Source organism: Myotis yumanensis, unplaced genomic scaffold, assembly GCF_028538775.1.
Source record: "Myotis yumanensis isolate MYYU_CA2020_CCGP unplaced genomic scaffold, mMyoYum1.0.hap1 SCAF_3, whole genome shotgun sequence".
In the NCBI taxonomy this organism is placed as follows: Eukaryota; Metazoa; Chordata; class Mammalia; order Chiroptera; family Vespertilionidae; genus Myotis; species Myotis yumanensis.
Window position 1 is genome coordinate 88,598,843 of NW_027223754.1, and position 25,230 is coordinate 88,624,072.

Here is a 25,230-nt window from a genome sequence, read left to right on the forward strand (position 1 = left end):
TTACAAAGAAATAGTGGCTTAGCATATAAGCCTAACCAATGGACACAGACAGCAGGGGGGTGAGGGCATGAGTGTGTGGCGGGGGGGGGGGGGGGGGGGGGGGAGGGGGTACAGAAAAAGCATTTGACAAAATCCAACACTCTTTCTTGATAAAAACTCTCAGCAAAGTGGGAATAGAGGGATCATTCCTCAATATAACGAATAAAAAATGAAATAAAAGCCTTATATGACAAACCTACAGCCAACATCATACTCAATGGGAAAAAACTAAAACCATTTCCCCTAAGAACAGGAACAAGACAGGGATGCCCAATTACACCACTCTTGTTCTATATAGTACTAGAAGTGCTAGCCATAGCAATCAGACTACAAGAAGAAATAAAAGGAATCCAAATTGGAAAAGAAGAAGTAAAACTGTCATTATTCGCAGATGGCATGATATTGTACAGAGAACATCCCAAAGACTCTATCAAAAAATTACTAGACTTAATAAATAAATTTGGCTATGTAGTAGGATACAAAATTAACACCCAGCAATCTATGCCCTTTTTGTATTCCAATAATGAACTCACAGAAAGAGAAACAAAAATACAATTCCATTTACCATTGCACAAAAAAATTATGATGCCTAGGAATAAACTTATCTAAGGAGGTAAAAGACCTGTACTCAGAAAACTACAGGATATTGAAAAAAAGAGATAGAGGAAGACATGAACAAATGGAAGAACATACTGTGTTCATGGATTGGTAGAATTAACATCATTAAAATGTCCATACTTCCCAAAGCAATTTATAGATTCAATGCAATCCCCATTAAAATACCAATGGCATACTTCAAAGACCTAGAAAAAAGTCTCCAAAAATTCATCTGGAATAAAAAAAGACCCTGAATAGCCACAGCAATCCTTAGAAAGAAGAACAAAGTTGGAGGGATCACAATACCAGATATCAAGCTATATTACAAAGCCACTGTTCTCAAAAGAGCCTGATACTGGCACAAGAACAGACATATAGACCAATGGAATACTACAGAGAACCCAGAAATCAACCCAAGCCATTATGCTCAATTAATATTTGACAAAGGGGACAAGAGCATACAATGGAGTCAAGACAGTATCTTCCATAAATGGTATTGGGAAAATTGGTCAGATACATGCAAAAAAATGAACCTAGATCACCAACTTACACCACACACAAAAATAAATTCAAAATGGTTAAAGGACCTAAATGTAAGATGGGAAACCATAAAAATCTTAGAAGACTCCATAGGTAGCAAAATATCAGACATATGCAGTAGCAATATCTTCACCGGTACAGCTTCTAGAGCAATGGAAACTAAGGAGAAAATAAACAAATGGGACTACATCAAAGTAAAAAGCTTCTGCACAGCAAAGGAAAACATAAACAAAGCAAGAAAGCCCACCCCATGGAGAACATATTTGCCAATGCTATCTCAGATAAGGTTTTAATCTCCAAAATTTACAGGGAACTCATACAACTTAACAAAAGGAAGGTAAACAATCCAATCAAAAAATGGGCAAAGGGCCTAAATAGACATTTTTCGAAAGAGGACATACAGAGCTGAGAGACATATGAAAACATGCTCAAAGTCACTAATCATTGGAGAGATGCAAATCAAAACGACAATGAGGTATCATCTCACACCTGTCAGAATGGCTATCATCAACAAATCAACATATGACAAGTGCTGGCAAGGATGTGGAGAAAAAGGAAGCCTCTTGCACTGCTGGTGGGAATGCAGACTGGTGCAGCCACTGTGGAAAACGGTATGGTGTTTCCTCAAAAAATTAAAAATGGAACTTCCATTTGACCCAGTAATCCCACTTCTAGGAATATATCCCAAGAAAACAGAAACACCAATCAGTAAGGATATATACACCCCTATGTTTATAGCAGCACAATTTACAATAGCTAAGATTTGGAAACAGCCTAAGTGCCCATTAGCAGATGAGTGGATTAAAAAACTGGTACATCTACACAATGGAATACTGTGCTGCTATAAAAAAGAAGGAACTTTTACCATTTGCAACAGCATGGATGGACCTGGAGAGCATTATGCTAAGCCATATAAACCAGTTGGAGAAAGATAAATATCAAATGAGCTCACTCATATGTGGGATATATTTTTTTTTTAATTTTTCGCTTAAAGTATTACAAAGGGTATTACATAAGTGTCCTTTTTTCCCCCCCGCCCTTGACAAACCCCTACCCTCCCTTACCCCCCAGTGTCTTATGTCCATTAGTTATGCTTATATGCATGCATACAAGTCCTTCGGTTGATCTCTTACTCCCCTCCCTCTTGCCCCCCAACTCTCTCTGGCCTTCCCACTGCAGTTTGACAATCAGTTTGAGGCAGCTCTGCCTCTGTATCTATTATTGTTCAAAAGTTTGTAATGGTCTTTATTATCCATGAATGAGTGAGATCATGTGGTATTTTTCCTTCATTGACTGGCTTGTTTCACTTAGCATAATGCTCTCCAGTTCCATCCATGATGTTGCAAATGGTAGGAGTTCCTTCTTTTTAACAGCAGCATAGTATTCCATCGTGTAGATGTACCACAGTTTTCTAATCCATTCATCTACTGATGGGCACTTAGGCTGTTTCCAGATCTTAGCTATGGTGAATTGTGCTGCTATGAACATCTGGGTGCATATATCCTTTCTGATTGGTGTTTCTGGTTTCTTGGGATATATTTCTAGAAGTGGGATCACAGGGTCAAATGGGAGTTCCATTTCCAATTTTTTGAGGAACCTCCATACTGCCTTCCATAGTGGCTGCACCAGTCTGCATTCCCACCAGCAGTGCACAAGTGTTCCTTTTTCTCCACATCCTCTCCAGCACTTGTCGATTGTTGATTTGTTGATGATGGCCATTCTGACAGGTGTGAGATGGTACCTCATTGTTGTTTTGATTTGCATCTCTCGGATGATTAGTGACTTTGAGCATGTTTTCATATGTCTCTTGGCTTTCTGAATGTCCTCTTTTGAAAGGTGTCTATTTAGATCCTTTGCCCATTTTTTGATTGGATTGTTTATCTTCTTTTTGTTAAGTTGTATGAGTTCCCTATAAATTTTGGAGATTAAGCCCTTATCAGATATGACGTTGGCAAATATGTTTTCCCACGAGGTGGGTTTTCTTGTTGTTTTGTTGATGGTTTCTTTTGCTGTGCAGAAGCTTTTTATTTTGATGTAGTCCCATTTGTTCATTTTCTCTTTAGTTTCAACTGCCCTAGGAGCTGTATCAGTGAAGAAATTGTTTTGGCATATGTCTGAGATTTTGTTGCCTTTGTATTCTTCTAGAATTTTTATGGTTTCCTGTCGTACATTTAAGTCCTTTATCCATTTTGAGTTTATTCTTGTGTATGGTGTAAGTTGGTGCTCTAGTTTCATTTTCTTGCATATGTCTGTCCAATTTTCCCAACACCATTTATTGAAGAGACTATCTTGGCTCCATTGTATGTTCATGCCTCCTTTGTCAAAAATTAATTGAGCATATTGGTTCGGGCTAATTTCTGGACTCTCTATTCTATTCCACTGATCTATATGTCTGTTCTTGTGCCAGTACCAGGCAGTTTTGAGAACAGTGGCTTTGTAATACAGCTTGATATCTGGCATTGAGATCCCACCTACTTTGTTCTTTCTCAGGATCGTTGCAGCTATTCGGGGTCTTTTTTTATTCCAGATGAATTTTTGGAGAGTTCGTTCTAGATCTTTGAAGGAGGCCATTGGTATTTTAATGGGAAGTGCGTTGAATGTATAGATTGCTTTGGGTAGTATGGACATTTTAATGATGTTGATTCTACCAATCCAAGAACATGGTATGTTCTTCCATCTGTTTATGTCTTCCTCTATCTCTTTTTTCAACGTCCTGTAGTTTTCTGAGTAGAGGTCTTTAACCTCTTTAGTTAAGTTTATTCCTAGGTATCTTAATTTTTTTGGTGCGATGGTAAATGGGATTGTTTTTCTGATCTCCCTTTCTGAAAGTTCACTATTGGTGTATAGAAATGCCTCAGATTTCTTGGGGTTAATTTTGTATCCTGCTACATTGCCAAATTCATGTATTAAGTCTAGTAGCTTTTTGATGGAGTCTCTAGGGTTTTGTATGTATAATATCATGTCATCTGCAAATAAGGACAGTTTTACTTCCTCTTTTCCAATTTGGATGCCTTTTATTTCTTCTTCTTGCCTAATTGCAATGGCTAATACTTCCAGTACTATGTTGAACAGGAGTGGTGAGAGTGGGCATCCCTGTCTTGTTCCTGTTCTTAGGGGAAATGGTGTTAGTTTTTGTCCATTGAGTATGATGTTGGCTGTGGGCCTGTCATATATGGCTTTTATTATGTTGAGGTATGATCCTTCTATTCCCACCTTTCTGAGAGTTTTTATCAAAAATGGGTGTTGGATTTTGTCAAATGCTTTTTCTGCATCAATTGATATGACCATGTGGTTTTTTTCTTTCAATTTGTTTATGTGATGTATCACATTTATTGATTTACGGATGTTGTACCATCCTTGCATCTCTGGGATAAATCCTACTTGGTCATGGTGTATGATCCTTCTGATGTACTGCTGGATCCGATTTGCTAAGATTTTGTTGAGGATTTTGGCATCTATGTTCATGAGGGATATTGGCCTGTAATTCTCTTTCATTGTGATGTCTTTACCTGGTTTTGGTATTAGGGTGATGCTGGCTTCATAGAATGAGCTTGGAAGCGTTCCTTCCTCTTGAATTTTTTGTAGTAGTCTGAGGAGGGTAGGTTTTAGTTCTTCCTTGAATGTTTGGTAGAACTCCCCTGTGAAGCCGTCTGGCCCTGGGCTTTTGTTTGCTGGAAGCTTTCTGATGACTGCTTCAATTTCTTCCATAGTTATTGGCCTATTGAGGTTTTTAGATTCTTCCTGATTGAGTTTTGGAATGTTGTATTTTTCTAGGAATTTGTCCATTTCCTCCAGGTTGTCTAGTTTGTTGGAGTAGAGTTGCCCGTAGTATTGTTTAACAATCATTTGTATTTCTGTGGGGTCTGTTGTTATTTCGCCTCTATCATTTCTGATTTGGTTTATTTGGGACCTCTCTCTTTGCTTCTTGGTGAGCCTGGCTAGGGGTTTGTCAATCTTGTTTATCCTTTCAAAGAACCAGCTCTTGGTTTCATTGATTTTCTGTATTGTTTTTTTGGTCTCTATTTCATTGATTTCTGCTCTAATCTTTATTATCTCCTTCCTTCTGCTCACTCTGGGGTTTTCTTGTTGCTCTCGTTCTAATTCTTTGAGTTGTAGAGTTAGATGATTGACTACCATTTTTTCTTGTTTTTTGAGATAGGCCTGTAGAGCTATAAACTTTCCTCTCAGGACTGCTTTCATTGTGTCCCAGAGGTTTTGGATTGTTGTGTTTTCATTGTCATTAGTGTCCAGGATGTTTTTAATTTCTTCTTTGATGTCATCGGTAACCCAATCAATATTTAATAACATGCTATTCAGCTTCCAAGTGTTTGAGTATTTTGGGTTGTTTTTATAGTAGTTTATTTCTAACATTATGCCATCGTGGTCTGCGAAGAAGCTTTTTATGATTTCAATCTTCTTGAATTTGTGGAGACTTTGCTTGTGACCCAATATGTGGTCTATTTTTGAATATGTCCCATGAGCACCTGAGAGGAATGTATATTCCGCAGCTGTGGGGTGAAGTGTTCTGAAGATGTCAATTAAGTCCATCTGATCTAGTGAGTCATTTAGGATTGCTGTTTCTTTGCTGAGTTTTTGTCTAGCGGATTTATCCAGTGATGTCAGTGGTGTATTAAAGTCCCCTACTATGATTGTATTGTTGTCGATCTCTCCCCTGATATCTTCCAGAAGTTTTCTTATGTATGTGGGTGCTCCTGCATTGGGTGCATATATGTTTACCAGGGTTATATCTTCTTGTTGTATTGATCCCTTTAGTATTATGAAGTGGCCTTCCTTATCTCTGGTTATGGCCTTCACTTTGAGATGTATTTTGTCAGATATAAGTATTGCTACCCCAGCTTTCTTTTCCTTTCCATTTGCGTGAAAGATATTTTTCCATCCCTTCACTTTCAGTCTGTGTGAGTCCCTTCTAATGAGGTGGGTCTCTTGTAGACAGCAGATGTATGGGTCATGTTTTTTTATCCATTCAGCCACTCGATGTCTTTTGGTTGGAGCATTTAGTCCATTTACATTTAAAGTTATTATTGAAAGGTACTTGTTTGTAGCCATTTCTTTTTTTGTGTGTGTGTGTGGCTGTTTTCTTTCTGAGCTTGATAGTTCTTCTTTTTACACCAGTCCCTTTAGCATTTCTTGCATGGCTGGCTTGGTGGTGATAAACTCCCTTAGCCCTTTTTTGTCTGTGAAGCTTCTTATTTCCCCTTCAATTTTGAATGATAGCCTTGCTGGATAGAGTATTCTTGGATTCAGTCCTTTGCTTTGCATCACTTTGTAGATTTCCGTCCATTCTTTTCTGGCCTGATGTGTTTCTGTTGAGAAATCATTTGATAATCTAATGGGAGATCCCTTGTATGTTACTTTCCGTCTCTCTCTTGCAGCCTGTAAGATTCTCTCTTTATCCTGAACATTTGCCATGGTAATTATGATGTGTCTTGGTGTGGGTCTTTTCGGGTTCACCTTGTTTGGGACTCTCTGGGCTTGTGTGACTTTTTTCTTCCCCACCTCAGGGAAGTTTTCTGATATTATTTCTTCGAATAGGTTTTCTAATCCATGTTCATCTTTCTGTTGTTCTGGCACCCCTATTATTCGTATGTTGTTTCGTTTCATGTTGTCCCAAAGCTCCCTTAGGCTCTCCTCCTGTCTTTTAATTTTTTTCTCCATTTGCCGTACAGTTTGAGTGTGTTTTGCTTTCTTGTCTTCTAATTCACTAATTCGGTCCTCCGCTTCTCCCAGTCTACTGTTGATACTTTCAATGGAGTTTTTTATTGAAGCTATGTCACTCTTCATTTCTTCTTGGGACTTACTTAAGTTGTTGATTTTTTCATCTGTTTCTTCTAGCTTCTTGCATAAGTAGTTGAGTTTTTCATCTGTTTCTTCTTGCTTCTTGAACATCTGGTGCATGTACTCTAGGAACCTTATTCTGAATTCTTTTTCCGTCATGTTGCATATCTCTGTCTCACTTAGCTGCTTTTCTGGCGAGTCCTCCTTTTCTTTCCTTTGGGGGTTTCTTTGCCTACCCATGTTTGATCTCGCTGACATATGTAGATGTTGAGATGTTCAGTGGCTGCTCCCTGGGTGGCAGGGGCTCCTTGGGTTGTGGTTGCTGCTCAGACGGTTGCGGTAGCAGCTGCTTTCCAGTTGGCAGCAGCTCCTCTGGTGGGTGTTGTTCACAGCTGTGTTGGCTCTTCTGGCTGGTGGGGGGAGGCTTCACGTACAGCTGCTGTTCCACAGACAGAGGGTGTGGTGATCAGGAGGCTGTGGTGATCAGGAGGCTGCGGTGATCAGGGGGCTGCTGTTGCTTGGATCTGCTGCGTTGATTTAAAGGCACAAAATACAACAGAGCAAGGCACAACGTACCAGGCACTGAACACAAGTATATTCACAATATTAATAACCCCAAATAAAGGTGACCACCCGAATTAAGAGAATTAGGGGATAAGGGAGAAAGAAGAGAAGAAGATAAAAGAGAGAACAGAAAAGAAAAATAAGAAAAAAACAAACAAAAAAAGAGTGCAAAAATAGAATTGGGAAAAAAGAGGGGGTAAAAAAAGAGAGCGAAAAAAGAGAATGGAGTAGAAGCGGGGAAGAGACTATTGGTATGAGGAGCAAACTCCAATAGAACTGCCACTAATCTCAACAAATTCCAGCAACAGATCCCTGGAGATGAATGCAAACTACAAACCACCAATAATATCCAGAGGGATAAGGGAAAACAGAAGCACAAAAATAACCGGGGTGGGGTGGGGGAGGGAAGGGAAAAACCAGCAGAAAAAAAAAAAAAAGAAAAAGAAAAAGAAAAACAACCTCACAACCAGTCCTAAAAAAGAAGAAAAAACACAAAACAAAACAAACAAATTAAAAAAAAAAAAAAAGCCCAATATATTCAACAATCAATAAAACAATAGAAAGATAAGAGAGAAAAAAATGTTTGGAAAGTGAAGAAGGATAAAGAATAGGTGTATAAGGATTTAGAGCAGTAGATTGGAAATAGGATATATAAGTAGGGTGGAATTAGACAGGGGGTAAAAAGAGGGAATTGGGAAAGTCTGGAGCAGAAATAGGGTAAGAGAAACAGGACACCAAAAGGGGAAAAGTAAGGAAGAGGGTTTTAGCAAAGAGGTGAAATTGAGATAGGGAAAATTAATGCTAAAGGAACGATGAAAATAGAATGGAGAACACTAATCCCAAAAGAAAATAAAGAGAAAATAAAATGGCACTTTAAAAAATGGTAAAATGGTAGCAGTAATAATACTGGTTAAAAATAAAAATGTGGTAATTGAAAGGGTAAAATCAGGTGATGGAAAAAGAAGAAAAAGAGAAAAAAAAATTGGTTTCTTAGTAAAAAGGTGAAAAAATTAAAAAGAAAAAGAAAAAGAAAAAATTTGCAGTAGTGATGGTCTTTCGGTTCTTCTACTCTTCAGCCTGGTTCGCCTTAGTCCTGCCAGGTATTTAGGAGAGTGTTGAATTTGCCTGCATTACACTGTTCCTCCGTGTTGTAAATCACAGTCCTGATTTTAAAGCAGGCCGTATTTGTGATCCAGTCTGCCTTAATTTGTATTCCCCTAAGAGTCAGTTTGTGGCTCAGCCTCTGGGTGGCAGTGTTTTTGGGTTGGCCTCTGAGGCTATACAGCTTCTCTATCCTTTTTTAATCCTTACCCTGCTCTGTGTTGTTGGTGGGACTGAAAATCCCTCTATAGGCCAGACCCTGGTAACTCCCAGGGACTAATCAGCTTGTTTTAATCCTTTATCTCATACAGGGTGGAATCTGGGTGTGGCTGTGCTCCTTGCCTGGGGGGCTGGGGGGAGGAATTCCACCCTCTGGAGGAATGGCTGCCCCAGTCCTGGGCCCAGGGGGGTCTCAGCACTCAATTCGCTGCCACCTCCTCCGGCTCCCCCTCTTTCCTCAGCCTCTCCCCAGATTCCCCTCGTCTGCACCTTCACCCTCTCTTCAGCACAGGTGAGTGTCTGTATCCGAACTGTCCTATGAGCAGGGTTCAGTGAAAACAAAGAAACAGACAAACGCCGGCCGGCCGCGGAAACGCTCCTCTCTTACCGGTCTGGGAAACGCTCCTCTCTTACCAGCACTGCATGGTCTGGGAAACGCTCCTCTCTTATGGGCACTGCATGGTCTGATCAGTTCCTCAGGATGCCCCCTTTAGTCTCAGTTCTCCGCAATCACAAAATCCAAATCTCAAATCTCCTGGCGCCAGCAAACCCGCGGAACTCCTTACCCTGGTCAGGGTCTGTGTCTGTCCCAAGAGACGCGGCTGTCTGCCATGCGGTCTCCCTCCGACCCTCTGGGCTCAGGTCTGGCAAACTTTCCTGCCCAGATCCCTGGTTTTTAACCTTTCCAGGGGAGGTCTGCCCTTCCCGGTTGCAAACCGTCTCACCAGCTGAGTAAATTTGCCAATTCGGGGTGGGTGTTATTAGTTTCAGCTGCTTACTCCGTTTGCTCCGGGACAAGACCTGGGACGCGTCTGCCTATATCGCCGCCATCTTGCTTCCATATGTGGGATATATTGAACAACATAAACTGATAAGCAAAAATACATCCAGAGACAAGGTAACACTGAACAGACTGTCCAACCTCAGAGAGAAGATAAGGGGTGGGGGGGGCGGTTAGAGAAGCATTTTAGCATAACCAATGGACACAGACACGGTGGTGGGGGCTTGTCCTGGGGCATGGGAGTGGCCAGGAGAGGGGCCAATCAGGGAAAAAGGAGACATATATGATACTTTAAACAATAAAAAATGCTCTAAAATAAGAAAATTATTAAGAAAAGAGTAACAAGAAAATGTAATTAAGAGCTTATTACATTGTTAGACATTAACTCCTAGAAAGAAATACAATCCTGCAGCTCCTTCTATTTAGCAACAAGATTCCTGTACAGTTTGACCAGTTAAGTTTTGGGGTCTAAGCATCACCAGTAGCCTCTCAGCCAGACCCAGATTAAGCCTCTTTGTGGGCTTCAGGGCAATAGGAAGCACTGAGGGAAAATTGTTCCCTTTCGTGGAAAGCCCCCCTCTCAGACCCACCTCCCAGCCTGCTCTGCATGCAACCTAATTTGTTCTGTTGAAGTTTTATCATATCTTGTAAAGGTAGTGCACTCCCCCTGTGGCAGGTACTGGCTGAGTGCCTATTATGTCAGACATTTGGGTGAGACAAAGATGAACACAGGCGAAAACCACACATTCAACAGTGAATGGCACGCATAATTAAGTACAATCATGATGATATGCATAATGAAAAACAGGGTGCTTTGAGAATAAATAACAGGATCTCACCTGGGTTGGCATTTGGAGGAGGTTCTGAGGGAGGTTAGTTTAAGCTGAGAGCAGGACCAGCAGGAGCACTTCAGGTGAAGTGGAGGTGGGAAGGGCATTTCTGGCAGAGGAATGTCTAATGGGGCAAGAATTCAGCTCCTGTAGCCCTGAGGTGTGGGGACAGGTGCCGGGGTGGGGGATAGAAAAGGAACGTTGGTGTGAAATTAAGGTGGGGAAATAGGAAGGGGGCCATTAGGTTGTCACTGAAAGCCTTTAAGCCCTGAGGTGTCTTGGTCAGATATGCTTTTTGAAAGTTATGCTCCTTTGCTTTTATGTAAGATCTACATTAGTATCTGTTTACACACACACACACACACACACACACACTCTGAAGAAGATTTTCACTTTTATGTGAAAAGGTGAAAAGCAAAGATAACATTCAGCATTTCTTTTGCAGAGAGCCATAATGGAGGCAGTGGCAATCTGAGCAGGAGAGTGGCCCTGCCAGCCAGCTCTTCCCCTTGGAACCATACAGGGCATTTCAATATCAGCTGCCAGAGCTTTGAACTGTATCTGTGAGTATCTGTGCTTTATTTCAATTAATTTTGTGTATTTTGAAAAATGTGTCCCGAGTTATCAGAAATGCCTAAGAGAGTTCGTAGTGTGTTATACTTAGTGTAAAACTGTATGTAATTAAGCGTATTTGGTATGATTTGGTAGGTTATTTTTGGGGTCTGGGAATGCTCAAAATTTTTCCATATAAATGACTGTAATGGTAATTGTTTCTTCACTTTGCACCATTTCATATTGTGGGGAAAACCAAACCAATACTCTTCAGTGTATAGAATGATTGGGGGAGCAGTAGCAAGTGGGTGGGCCAGTTTAGACAGAGTGACAGAGACTTAGAGTGATTGTTCTGAAGAATAGTCAACTGAATTAAGAAAAATTAGGAGGTGGAGCCAACAAATATGTTTTTGGAGTGATAACATAATTTATAGATACAGATAATATAAATACACAGGTAGCTTTACTAAAAAAAAAAATCAACACAAAGTATTTATTAAAAAGCAAAAGACAAAAGGCAAAACAACAGCCTAACTAATAAACCCAAGGATAAATTAAAACCAAGTCCCCATCTGAAAAACAAAAAGCCCAGGTATAATTATGGAATGCCTGGTATATTTTTAAGAGCAATTTATTTCTTTAAAATAGACACTACAGTGTTTTCTAAAAAATTGACTTTCTCTTTATCAAATTATATAAGACTTGTCACATGATTTGTCTGTGTTTTACTTTGCAGTGGTTGGAGAGTAGTGATGTGTCTTATGAAGTTATCCTAAAGAGATTGTTGATTTGACAGGAACAGTCTGAGGCAGGCCTGGAAAGTTGTCAGTGCCCAGTGAGATGCATTCAGATGCTGTCCCAGCAAGGGTGTTCAGTGACAGGGCAGGCCAGTGACAGGGTCAGCTGTGACTCTGCAGACAGACTCACACCCACAGTGTCTACAATACACACAGCTGCCGCCTAGATTCATTACAAAGGTGTCTTGGCAGAAGCAGTTTGGCTGTCTGAAATATGGCCTTCACACAATCCTTAGACTATATTTTACAAGTTCATTTTCTAACACACAGGCATGCTTTTATGGCATCTGGAGCACTTTGCTGAATAACTTGATAGTGCACTGCTGACCAGACAGCACATTTCCAGATTTAGGTTATAAGAGAAAAACAGCAAGTGGTAAGTTCAGCAGCAGGTCAATGGATGCTTATTCTATAATTCCCTCACCGCACTAGGCTACTTTGTCCCCTGGGGATCAGTATTGTAAAGCACATTCTGCAGAGATGGCCCTAGGTGTTTGCTTTTATGACTGATGGCCATACTCACACTGGGAATGTGCTGTTATCACATTGTAAACATTATTCTTAATATCAGAAAGAAAATTGAAAAGAGTGTCAAGAATTGGCATGCTAAAACTGTGATAGAATTTCCAATAGGAGGTCTTATTATTTTCTGAGCATCTGTCAGCTGCAGGAGGTAGGTGCAGCTTGTATAAAACAGAGATGCTGAGAGACATTAACCAATGTTTATTGGTTTTACTTCAAACTGTGTGCATCCTACATGTTGTAGGTTCTTGGTTGATACTGGGATAATTTGGAGAGGGCATAATGATGTTCACTGATATCCCACTGGATCAAAGACTCTCAGAACTTTTCAAATTATGACCATATTTACAATTTAAAGTTTTTGTCCAATTTTACTTTTAAGAATGAGGGAGGGTAATATAGCTCTATTACAAAGAAGAATGAAAGACGATGAAAAATTATAGTAGGATTAAACCTTACTTTTAAATGGTGAGTGTCAGCATATTTGCTCTCAATGAGAACAAAAATTTAAAAACATTTGTACTGCAGATGCCAGGCATTGCTTGACCACCCACAGTTGCTTAATAATTACATTGTATACTACACAACATCGCCTTGTCTGTCTGGACCTTGTTGGGCTCTTGACTTCACATCCAGGGATGTCTACAGCCTGACTGGTCACCAGCACCTGTGTATACTGGCCCACAGAGATATTATGGGTCCTTCAGAATCAGAAGGTGGTGGACTAAGGCGTAGGTCAGCTAGCTAAAAGGTCTTGTGCTGGTCTTGGAGCCCACGCAGAAGTTTTGGTCAGGTGGGAGCTGAAGTTACATGGAGACCAGTTGGTAAAGGGAAAGAATGAAACTAACATGACAAGAGGGAGAGATCTGATTAAAGAGAGAAGGAAGAGAGTAACTACCTAGGATTCTGATAGTTTCTGAGCCAGGTCCAGCTCACTTATCTTTTAAATAAATATATTTTTTCCTTAAACTAACCTAAATAATGCTTAATCTTTACTCTAGAAGAGAAATTATCCTTATCAGTGCCATTTTGCCTGTTAAAACCAGCATCAGGAGGGACAAATCCAATTGGGGATCAAGCATAGGTATGAAACTTGGTTTTAAATAAGGGAGAATTTTAAAGATTGCCACTTCCTTCTTCAGTTCTGGCTACTTTGGAGACAACCAACATTATTTCTATTTATCCAAGGCATATTTGCCTTCATATAAGTTTTGCCTCATTTCTGGTGAGATTTCCTTAAAAGAAAATACTATAATCATTATAGCTTACTCTTAGGCTTTCACAAAGCAAAACAACAACTCCACAAAACATACCTGTGTCTTCTGAGGTTGAACTGAAAAAAAAGGAGGAGGTTGTGAAACTAAACCAAGACTGTGACCAGTTGCCTGATGATTAAGATAGGACCCATGTAGGAGTTGAGTCAGTAATAACATGCCTTTTGCTGCAGCTCAAGTTGCCTGCAAACCCCCACACTTTTTAGCAAATATTATTTTGAATGTCAAAGTGCACAGAACTGTTCTCTAGGGTTGGGCTAAATTTGACTCTGTGGGAGAATAAACCTAGAATTCCAAATGTGGTGATCCCAACAGAGTATGTGATGCAAGACCAATTTTCCACTTGTGCCGGGTGGGTTGTTCAAATCTCCTGCAGAAATGAGAGATGCCAGACGTAGTGTTGACTTGCCCCAAACATAAGGTAGTAATTTAGGTTTTATTTTAAATAGGCATTAGAGTCTGGGTAAGCCAAAATTTTAATTTAGGAAGGAGCCTTGGAGAGAGACAGAAGACAGGAATTAGGTGGCCCTGTGATGAAGGGTGGAGAGTGGAGGAGTGAGGCCTCATGTGCTCCAGTCAAGTTCTGGAAGAGTTCCTTTGTGATAAACTAAAGGCAAACTCTAAATCTGTGTCTTAATATGATTCCATAGACAGATCTAAAGGAGATTCTGGGTGTTGTGATTTGGAGTAGCAGTTTCTTTCTTTAATGTGCAGATGATTGAGTAAACTTGAATGATTAAAGCATTATAAGATGACTGTGGTGTTTAAACATTGACCCAATTTCAGCAGTGACCTAATCAGGGTGGCCTGGGAGAAGGGGGCTCAGGCAGTAGTTTGTAAGAAATAGGTCAGAAGGATTTATCCCAGCTCTTTTCAGGCAGACACAAGAGGCTTTTGCATTATGCAAAGCCCAGATGTTGCATGAAGAGTTCTCTTCCAAAATGCTTCTCTAAGCAACTTACTTTTGGTTCAAGTTGGTGCTTGTGATGCCAGGTCATTCTCTTGGTTTGAGGATGTAGTGTATTCTATTCATTCAATAAATATTTATTGAGCATATACATGACACCAAGTATCATGTAGATGGCCGTGAACACAGCAGAGAATAAAATAAGTCTGTTCTCATGGAGCTTACTTATTAGTACAGGAAAGCCTGAGTTCGAATCCTGACTCCATCAGATATTACCTTATTGAGTTACTTAACCTTGAATAACTTAACCTTTTCATGCCTTTGGTTTCTATGTCTAAAAAATGGGATGACAAAATTGTACTTACCTCATAAGGTTGTTTTGAGGATTAAATGAGGATATACATGTATAGAGCTTACAACAGTGGATGCATTATAGTAAGAACTAAATATTAATGATTATATATCAAACTAGAGGCCCAGTCCATGAGATTTGTGCACTGGAGTGGGGGGGTCCCTCAGCCTGGCCTGTACCCTCTCCAAACCCGGACCACTTGGACATTCCTCTTGCAATCCTGGCTGCTCACCTGCCTGCCTGCCGGATGCCCCTAACTGTCTTCCCCTGCTGGCCTGGTCACCCCTAACTGCTCTCCCCTGCTGGCCTGATGGCCCGAACTGCCTCTGCCTCGGCCTCGCCACCATGGCTTTGTCCAGAAGGATGTCCAGTCTAATTAGCATATTACTCTTTAATTAGTATAGACTAGATGCCCAGTGCATGATTAAATGGTGTGGGTAGGGTCCCTAGGCCTAACCTCCTGCAATCAGGGCCATCTTCTGCCCATTCGCCAGTCCCCAGGCCGAACGCCACCTCCGCCAGCGGGCTGTCAGGCCATTGGGATCACCAGCTTATCCCAGGCTGCTCCAGGGCTCAGGCCTCTAGGAAAGTGGGTGCTGGAGACTTCACCTCCATGTGCATGCACTGGGCCGGGTGCTGATGGACCATGCTGCTCACTCGGGCCGCTCACGCAGGCATTGCCACCGCTGCTGCCACTGCTGCTGGGGCTTGAGATGCTGATGGAGTCTGCTGGGCGCGTCCACAATCAACCCATCCCGGGCGTGAGCGGCCTTGAGCTGGCAGCACGTTCTATCAGCAGCTGGTCCAGCGCATGCGCATGGAGATGAAGTTGCCGGTGCCTGCTTTTCTGCAGGCCTGAGCCCCAGAGCAGCCGGGGATGAGCTGGTGATCCCAACAGCCTGAAGCTAGACCTGTCCTCCCGCTACCCACCCTGATTCCCCCGTTCACCATCACTGATCCATTGGAGCCTGCAGGCTGGGGGAGAGGGACCAAGAGGTCAGCAGTTCAGCCTGCTTACCAGTCGCCAGTCCCCAGTCCCGCCCCACCCCCACTCGTTGGCTGGGGGTGGGGGAAGGACCAAGAAGTGGTCAATGCCGCCTCATGGCGACCGGTTGTTTGGTCGTTCTGGTAGTTAGGGACACTGGCTTCTATATATAAGCTTTAGCTGCTGTCTAAGGACAGGGAAGAGCAAGAAAACATACATGTTTCTGGTTAATATAGAATAAGCATTTAAGTGAGGCCTTCTGATGTGTCTACCGGGTGTGGAGTTCAAAACTTGTGAAAAGCAAAGGAACTCAAACCCTCATTTTGGTGAACATTAGCTTTTGAAGCAGAAGTCTAAATGGAAATGTGGTATAGAAATTGGCTGTTCTTTCCATAGGGCTTTAGCTATCACATTTAGAGTCAAGAGATCCTGCTTGGAATTCGTAGGTAGTACTAAAAAATGTAGGCCCCTTTAGGGAAGGAAATACTACCTTAGAGGAAGACTTGCTATGTGGATTTGCTGATGGGCCACCTGGTATTCTCAAACATTGATACTGCCTTTCTGCCTTGTGAGTGAGAGTGATTTGGTAACTCAATTTTTATATGAATCTTGAGAATTTTGTGATTTCAAATCCTAGTGTTAGTGTAAATCAGGCTGTTTGAGCTGACGGGTTACTTCACTGCCTCCTAATAAAATTTCTTTATGTACAAAACAGAGGAAATTGAAGGACTAACCTTTGTTAAAGCAGTAGGACTATAGGAAACATGTCTATACTAATGTGTGCCCACATGGCTAGGGTACTTGTAATACTACATAACAAAGCACACATATATTGTTTCAAGGTAATACTCCACATACCTGGAGTAGATTCTGATGAACAATATCAGTTCTGTTATGCTTAGAGATATGACATTCTTTAAAAAAAAGAAAGCCATTTGTTCATCCCAGATGCTTCTAGTTGTTATGGACTGCTCTTTTGAAATCTCCAAATATGGTTCTGGAGAAAATGGGTACATGTTATTTGGAGCAAAAACTTTTTGTAACAAATAAAAAGCTGTGTTACTGAAGAAAATGTTATATTGGGTCTCATGGCAATTCATTTATTGCTTTCTTGACCCTGTGTCACCCAGGGCGTGTCAAAACCACATGGTGCTTCTGAGCCCTACAATTTTTGCAGTTAAGTCTCTGATTTAGCTGACAGATGTTAAAACACAGACATAATAGAATAACTCCTCAGTGACAACACAGATGCAAAACTGAAAAGTGCATTTATTCCAGCTTCAGGAGTCACTATATCAATGTTCCAAATTTTCCCTACTGATAACCTTTACTTTTTTTTTTCTTGGTAGTCTAATATGGTTTGGGTTAGAAGAAATCGAGTCTCTTTTTTTTTCTGATTGATTCAATCTCCCATCCATATAAAATGTGCAGATCTGGAGCTCAGGAGACCATGGGAATATTAGCAATAATAATGGGCTCAAGTCTCTTTTATGATCAGCACAGCTCTGACTGAGCAACTTTTGGCTCTGAGGAGAAAAAAAGAGATCTTAGATCTCTTAGTGCTCATCCAGTCATTTTATGGACAAGGAAATATGAGGCCCACAGTGATTTCCTCTTAGTCACAGATTGGACTAGCAGAACCAGTGCTGGAACCAGGTCTCCTAATTCCCAATTTGGTCTTTTCACATTGGGTCCTGCATCCTCTGTCTGTCCTTCAGATCTCATATCAGGTGTCCCCTCGAGACTGGTGTTGCACAATAAAGGTTGGGGCAGGGCCTCTGGTTCTGCCCTATGTTTAGCATGCTTCATCTCAACCCATTTCCTTTTGGGAACTGCTAGCTATACACATAGTTAGATATTTGGACTATAGAGATAGTTCAAATCTGTGAGTTGATAAATGAAGGAACTGAAGTTCAAAGAGAAGACATGACTTGCTCAAGTTTCCACAACTGGCCAAAAAAAAACAATTAAATATTTATCAAGCACTTATGATAGACTAGGCCTGTGGAACCTGCTGGGGATTTGAACAAGAATAAAAAGATGTGGTTTTTATCTTAGAAGAACTTACTGTCCAGTAACAAGATAGACAGAAAACAGAGACAAATGGGTGGAATTTTTATGAAGGGGGTGTATAGGGTCCAGTTGGAGAATTTAACCTGGTCTTACAGAATGTTAATGGGGTTAAAAGCTAGGGAAAGATACATTTACTACATCACTACAGAGCCCATTGACATTAACACGATAAAATCTAGATGATCTGTGTTTGGTGATGACTTTTAGCTATGACACCAAAGGCATGATCCATGAAAGAAATAATTGATAATCTAGACTTCATTAAAATTAGAAATTTCTGCTCTGTGAAAAGACACAGTAAAGAGAATTAAGACATGCCACACACTGGAAGAAAATATTTGCAAAAGACATATCTGATAAAGAACTGTTAACCAACATATACAAAGAACTCTCAAAACTTAACAACAGGATAACAAACCAGACTTAAAAATGGATCAAAGACCTTAACAGACACCTCACAAAAGATGTACAGATGGCAGATAAGCATATAAAAAGTTGCTCCACATCCTAAGTCATCAGAGAAATGCAAATTAAAAGAAGATATCACTACATACATATTAGAATGGCCAGGATCCAAAGCACTGACAACAAATGCTGACTGACGAGGATGTGGAGCAATAGGAACTCTCATTCATTGCTGGTGTGGTCCAGCCACTTTGGAAGACAGTCTGACAGTTTCTTACAAAAATAAACACACTCTTACCATACAATCCAGCAATCATGCTCCTTAGTATTTACTCAAAGGAAATGAGAACTTATGTCCACATAAAACCTGGACATGAGATATTTATAGCAGCTTTATTCATAATTGCCAAATTTGGATGCAACCATGATGTTCTCAGTAGATGAATGGATAAACAAACTATGGTACAACCATACAATGGAATATTATTCAGCACTAAAAAGAAATGAGTTATCAAGCCATGAAAAGACATCATGCATATTACTAAGTGAAAGAAGCCAACCTGAAGGCTACTTATGCTATGATTCCACTGTATAACATTATGGAAAAGGCAAGACTATGAAGACAATGAAAAATATCAGTGGTTATCAGGGGTTTGGGAGTGAAAGGGGGATGAATAGGTAGAGCACACAGGATTTTTAGGCAATGAAAATACTCTGTATTAATGGTATATACATGCCATTCCACATTTGTCAAAACCATAGAATGTATAACACCAAGAGTGAACCCTAATTTAAATATGGAGGCTCAGTGATGATGTGTTAGTATAGGTATATGGATTGTCATAAATGTATCACTGCAGTGGAAAATGTTGATAATGGGGGAGGCAATGCATGTATGGGGACATGGGAAATCTCTTCCACTCAGTTTTGCTATGAACCTAAAACTACTCTAAAAATTGAAATCTTTTTAAAAAATAAAACAAATTAGTGTCAGTATTTAAAAATTGTCAATTAAATTTATAGGGGTAGCATTGGTTAATAGCATATAAGTTGCAGGTGTACATTTCTATAATACAACATCTGTATATTGCATTGTATGCTTACTACTGAGAGTCCAGTCTCCTTCTGTCACCATATACTTGACCCGCTTTTTCCTTTTTATCTTCTCACCAGCCCTTCTCCCCTCTAGTAATCACGATTGTCTATGTCTTTGAGTTTGCTTGTTTGTTCATTTGTTGTTTTCTCTTTAATAACTCACATATGAGTAAATCATACAATTCTTGTCCTTTTTTGTCTGACATTTCACTTAGCATGATAGTCTCAAGATCCATTCATGTTGTTGCAAATGTCAATATTGCATTATTATTTTATGGCTGACTAGTATTTCACTGCACATATATACCACATCTCCTTTATCTAATCATCTGTCAAAGGATACTTAGGTTGTTTTCCATGTATTGGTTATTATAAATAACTAGAGGCCCGGTGCACGAAATTCGTGCACTGGGGGGAGGGGGCCCCTCAGCCTGGCCTGCACCCTCTCCAATCTTGGACTCCTTGGGGGATGTCAGACTGCCCGTTTAGGCCTGATCCTTTACCAGCAGTCGGACATCCCTCTCGCAATTCAGGACCGCTGCTCTTAACCACTCACCTGCCTGTGTGCCTGCCTGATTGCCCCTAACCACTCTGTTTGCCAGCCTGATCACCCCCAACTGCTGGCCTTATCACCCCCAACTGCCTCCCCTGCCAGCCTGTTTGCCCCCAACTACCCCCTGCCACCTGCCTGATTGCTCCCAACTGCCCCCCCTCACCAGCCTGATTGGGGTTGGGGGGCCGATTAGGGGTGGGGCTGGCCATGGGGAGGGGCTGTGGTTGGTGGGCTGGGCAACCACCCCCCCCAAATGGGTTGGGGGGTGACGATCAGGGCCAGTGGCCTGGGGGAAGAGCCATGGGTGGTTGGCCAGCCAGCCCTGCCCCTGATTGCGGTGGGGGGTGGGGGGGCAATCTGGGGTGGGGCTGGGCAAGGGGAGAGGCTGCAGGAGATTGGCCTCTTGGGGTGGGGGGGTGCAATCAGGGGCAGATAGCCATGGGGAGGGGCTATGGGCCTATTGTGGTGGGGCAGGTTGGTCAAGGATGTGGCTGGCGGGGGGGGGGGGGGGTGGGAAGAGAGGGGGTATTTGGCCAGCCAGCCTGCTCTTTTTTTTTTTTTTTTTTTTTGGCAACTCCACAATTTTAATTTGTGGTGCCTATGCTATGTCTGAAAAAGACCTTCTCCCCCTGCCCAGGAGAGTGATGGGGAGGGGGCAGCAAAAAATAGAAGACATCCCTCCCTATTGCACACAGACCTATTTACAGGCTCACCTGGCCCAGGCCGGCAGGATGCTTGGCACATTCTCGGATCCCTGCTCAGGGCCTGGAGGGGTGACTGGTGGCAGCACACGTGAGAGGGGACCTCTGGGTGACCACTCTGGTCCTGGCTACTGGTTTTGGCACTTCCTGGTCCCCAGTTCCTTTCTGTTCCTGCCTGCAGCCTTGGTCCCCCTACCTGGCCTCAGATGGCCCCCTTGGCTCCTGGGGGCTCTGTCCTCCCCTCCTAACCTGGAGATCTCAAGGAAGGTTATGGCTTCTCAGAGACTCCTCGACAGCCCTATCACTCATGTTCACACAGGGAAGGGGTGCATGTGGCAAAAGCAGCTGTATAAATGCGGGTGCAGGAGCAAGTCCTCCGGGGTCACTTGGACAGTTTGCTGATGACGCAGATCAGGGCCACATTCTCATCCTTGAGGCGCTGGTTGTCAGCTCGGAGATTGGACAGGCCCTTCAGCTCCTCTTCCAGCTCAGCAGCCTTGCACTCCAGGGCCCTGCACTCAAATCTCGCCAGCTCCAGGATGGCCGGCCTCTTTGCAAAGTGCTCTTGCCTCTGCATGGCGTGCTCCAGCTCCACCTTGAGCTGCTCCAGCCGCAGCATGGTCTGGGACAGGGCCTCACAAAATCTCTCATTCTCAATGTGCAGCTTTTCGTAGAGTTTCCTGAAGCTCCCTCAGGTTCTTCCAATTTTGGTTGGGGTTTGGGGTTTAGGTCCTGCTGCCTCTGGAGGGGAAAGGCTGGATTCTAGGCTGATGTCCACTGGCTTCACCTTCTCCCCCTTCACAGGCCCTCTCCTCTCATTGCCAACTCTGCGATGCTCCCTGGAGGCCTGTGGTCCCTGTCCCTGCCCCTCAGGCACCTCTACTCTCTGGGCAGGGCCATCAGAATTCTTAACCCCAGAGACTCGGGGCTGCCAGGAAGGGTCCAGGCTCTGAGCACCCTGCTCTCGATGTGGATGGGAGAGTCTGATCAGGGGAAGGCCTGCAGGGAGGAGGGGCTGCGAGGTTGGCTACTGGCCCCCTGATCAGGCGGTGTGCTGGCTACAGTGGGCGTCATAGCGACTGGCCCAATCAGGGCCATGTTCTGCCTGCTCACCACTCCCCAGTCCCAACACAGCCTCCACTGCCAGGCTATCAGGCCTTTGGGATCACCAGCTCAGGGCGCCTGCTTTCCCACAGGCCTGAGCCCCTCAGGCCTGTGGGAAAGCAGGCGCTGGTGATTTCACCTGGATGCGTGTGCGCCAACCGTGGACTGATGGAAAGCACTGCAGCTTGGAGCCGCTCAAACCTGGGCGGGCAGGTCGCCGCTGCTGCTGCTGGGGCTTGAGGCACTGACTGAGGCTGCCAGGCATGCCCGTGACCTGCCCGCCCGAGTTGGGTAGCACATGGGATGCGCCAGCGGGCAGATCACTGCTGCCGCCTGGCCCGTAGCACAGGGGATACCCGGGCGGGTACCTGATAGCTGTTGCCCCACCGCCAACCCCAGGACCCCGCGGTAGGCCCGGATGAGGGTGGAGTGGGTGCTGAACACCGCGGTCCCACCCCCGCCAGCCCTGGGTCCCCCGCCCGAGGCCCGGATGAGGGTGGAGAGGGTGCGGAGCACCGGGGTCCCACCCGCCAGCCCCGGGTTCCCTGCGGGAGGCCCGGATGAGGGTGGAGCGGGTGCCCGATTGCCAGGGTCCCACCCACCAGCCCCGGGTCCCCCGCGGGAGGCCTGGATGAGGGCGGAGTGGGTGCTGAACACTTCGGTCTCAGCCGCCAGCCCCAGGTCTCCACGCGAGGCCCGGATGAGGGCAGGGACCTCTGCCGCCAGCCAGCCGTGGATGGAGGCAAGCTGGCGGTTGGCACTGTCAGGCCCTGCCTGCAGTATGCAAATTAACCGCCATCTTGGCTGGTGGTTAATTTGCATATCTCGCTAATTAGCCAATGGGAAGGGTAGCGGTTGTACGCCAATTACCATGTTTCTCTTTTACTAGTGTAGATAGTGCAGTGAACATAGGGGAACATATATCTTTATGAATAAGTGTTTTCATAATATTCAGGTAGATACCCCCAAGAAGGATTGGTCATATGGTAGTTCTATTCTTAATTTTTTGAGGAACCTTCATACTGTTTTCCATATTGGCTGCACCAATTTACATTCTCACCTGCAGTATGGAGGAGTCCCTTTTCTCCACGTCCTCTCCAACATTTGTTATTTCCTATCTTATTGATAGTAATCATTCTAACAGATATGAGGTGGTATCTCATTATGGTTTTGATTTGTATTTCCCTTATACAAATACTCCTAATGAAGTTGAGCATCTTTTCATATATCTATTGGCCATCTGCACGTCTTCTTGGGAAGAGTGTTCAGGTCCTCTGCTCATATTTTAATTGGATTATTTTGTGGTTGTTACGTTGTATGAGTTCTTTGTCTATTTTGGATATTAGCCCCTTATTGGAAGTATCATTTACAAGTATCTTCTTCTACTTGGTTGGTTGCCTTTTTGTTTTATTGAAGGTTTCTTTTGCTGTGCAGAATCTTTTTAATTTGATGTAGTCCTATTTGTTTATTTTTACTTTTACTTGTTTTGCATTTGGAGTCAAATTCACAAAAGCCCCTCTGAGACCAAGGTCCATAAGTTTAGTATCTATGTTTTCTTCTATGTGTTTTGTTGTTTCAGGTCTTATATTCAAGTCTTTAATCCACTTTGAGTTAATTTTTGTGTATGGTGTTGTTTCATTATTTTGCATTTGGCTTTCCAATTTTCCTAATATCATTTATTAAAGAGGCTTTCATTTCTCCTTTGTATTTTTTTGGCTCCTTTTTTGAAAATTAGTTGCCCATGTTTGTATGGGTTTATTTCTAAGCTTTCAATTCTGTTCCATTGGTCTCTTGTGTTTATTTTTCTGCTAATACTTTACTGTTTTGGTTATTGCAGCTTTGTAATATAATTTGAAGTCAGGGAGTGTGATACCTTCTGCTTTGTTCTTTTTCTCAGAATTGCTTTGGCTATTCAGGGTCTTTTGTGGTTTCATGCAAATTTGAAGATTTGTTCTTTTTCTTTGAAAAATGCTATTGGGATTTTGAGGGGATTGTATTAAATCTGTATATTGCTTTAGGTAATATGCCCATTTTAACTATGTTAATTCTGATCCATGAACATGGAATATCTTTCTATTTCTTTGTGTTTTCTTTAATTTCTTTCAACATTATCTTGTAGTTTTCAGTGTATAAATCTTTCACTTCTTTTGTTCATGGATATTTTATCTTTTCTTGTTGCAATTGCAAATGAGATGTTTTCTTCATTTCTTTTCCTGATATTTTATTATTTGAATATAAGAATACAACATATTTTTGTTATTTTTTTATATTCTGTGACTTTACTATATTTTTTATTGTTTCTAATAATCTTTTGGTGGAGCTTTTAAAGTTTTCTATATATAGAATCATGTCATATGCAGATAGTGACCATTTTACTTTTTTATTCCCAGTTGGGATGCCTTTTCTTTCTTTCTTTTTTTCTATTGCTCTGGCTAGGATTTCCAATACTGTGTTAAATAACAGTGGTGAGAGGATATCTTGTTCCTGATCTTAGAACAAAAGCTTTTAGTTTTTCACCATTGAATATGATATTAACTGAAGGTTTGTCATATGTGGCCTTTATTATGTTGAGCTACTTTTCTACTATGCCATTTTATTGAGTTTTTAATCATAAGTGGGTATTGTATCTTGTCAAATGCTTTTTTTTGCACCTATTCATATGATCATATACTTCTTATCTTTTATTTTAATGAGGTGTATCACAGTCATTGCTTTGCATAAGTTGAGCCATACTTGCATCTCTGGAATGAACCTCACTTAATTATGATGTATTATCTTTTTAATGCATTGTTGTATTTGATTTGCTCGTATTTTGTTTAGGATTTTTGCATTTATGTTCATCACAGATATTGGCTTGCAATTTTCTTTATGTTGTCTTTGCTTGGTTTTGGTATCAGGGAAATGTTGTCCTCAGAAAATGAGTTAGGAAGTATTGTCTCTTCTTCAATTTTTTGGAAGAGTTTGAGAAGGATAGGTATTAAGTTGTCTTTGAATATTTGGTAGCATTCACCAAACATTCCATCAGGAAACCACCGGTTCTGGACTTTTGTTTTTAGGGAGGTTTTTGATAATGGTTTCAACTTCCTTATTATTGATCAGTCTGTTTTCCAGTTCTTCATGGTTCAGTCCAGGAAGGTTGTATATTTTAAAGAATTTGTTCATTTCTTCCAGATTATCAAATTTCATGGTAAATAGCCTGTCATAGTATTCTTGTATAATCTGTGTATTACTGTGGTGTCCATAGCAACTTCTCTTTCATTTCTAATTTTATTTATTTGAATCTTTTCACTATTTTCTTTGGTGATCTAGCCATAGGTTTGCCAATTTTATTTATCTTTTAAAAGAACAAGCTCTTTAAAAAACTAATTTTAAATTCTTTTTGTTCTCGATCTCATTTAATTCTTCTGTAATTTTTATTATTTCCTTCTTTCTGCTGACTTTGG

The 25,230-nt window shown here is 41.9% G+C and overlaps 1 long non-coding RNA gene across 1 annotated transcript in view; it reads left to right on the forward strand.

The window, feature by feature from the left end:
* The window catches only part of LOC139005081 (uncharacterized), a 185,924-nt gene that overhangs the window by 121,694 nt on the left and 39,000 nt on the right, over window positions 1-25,230 (forward strand). The window contains exon 2 of the long non-coding RNA XR_011470641.1: window positions 10,913-11,030. This is a non-coding gene — a long non-coding RNA (uncharacterized lncRNA). The remainder of the gene's footprint in view (window positions 1-10,912; window positions 11,031-25,230) is intronic.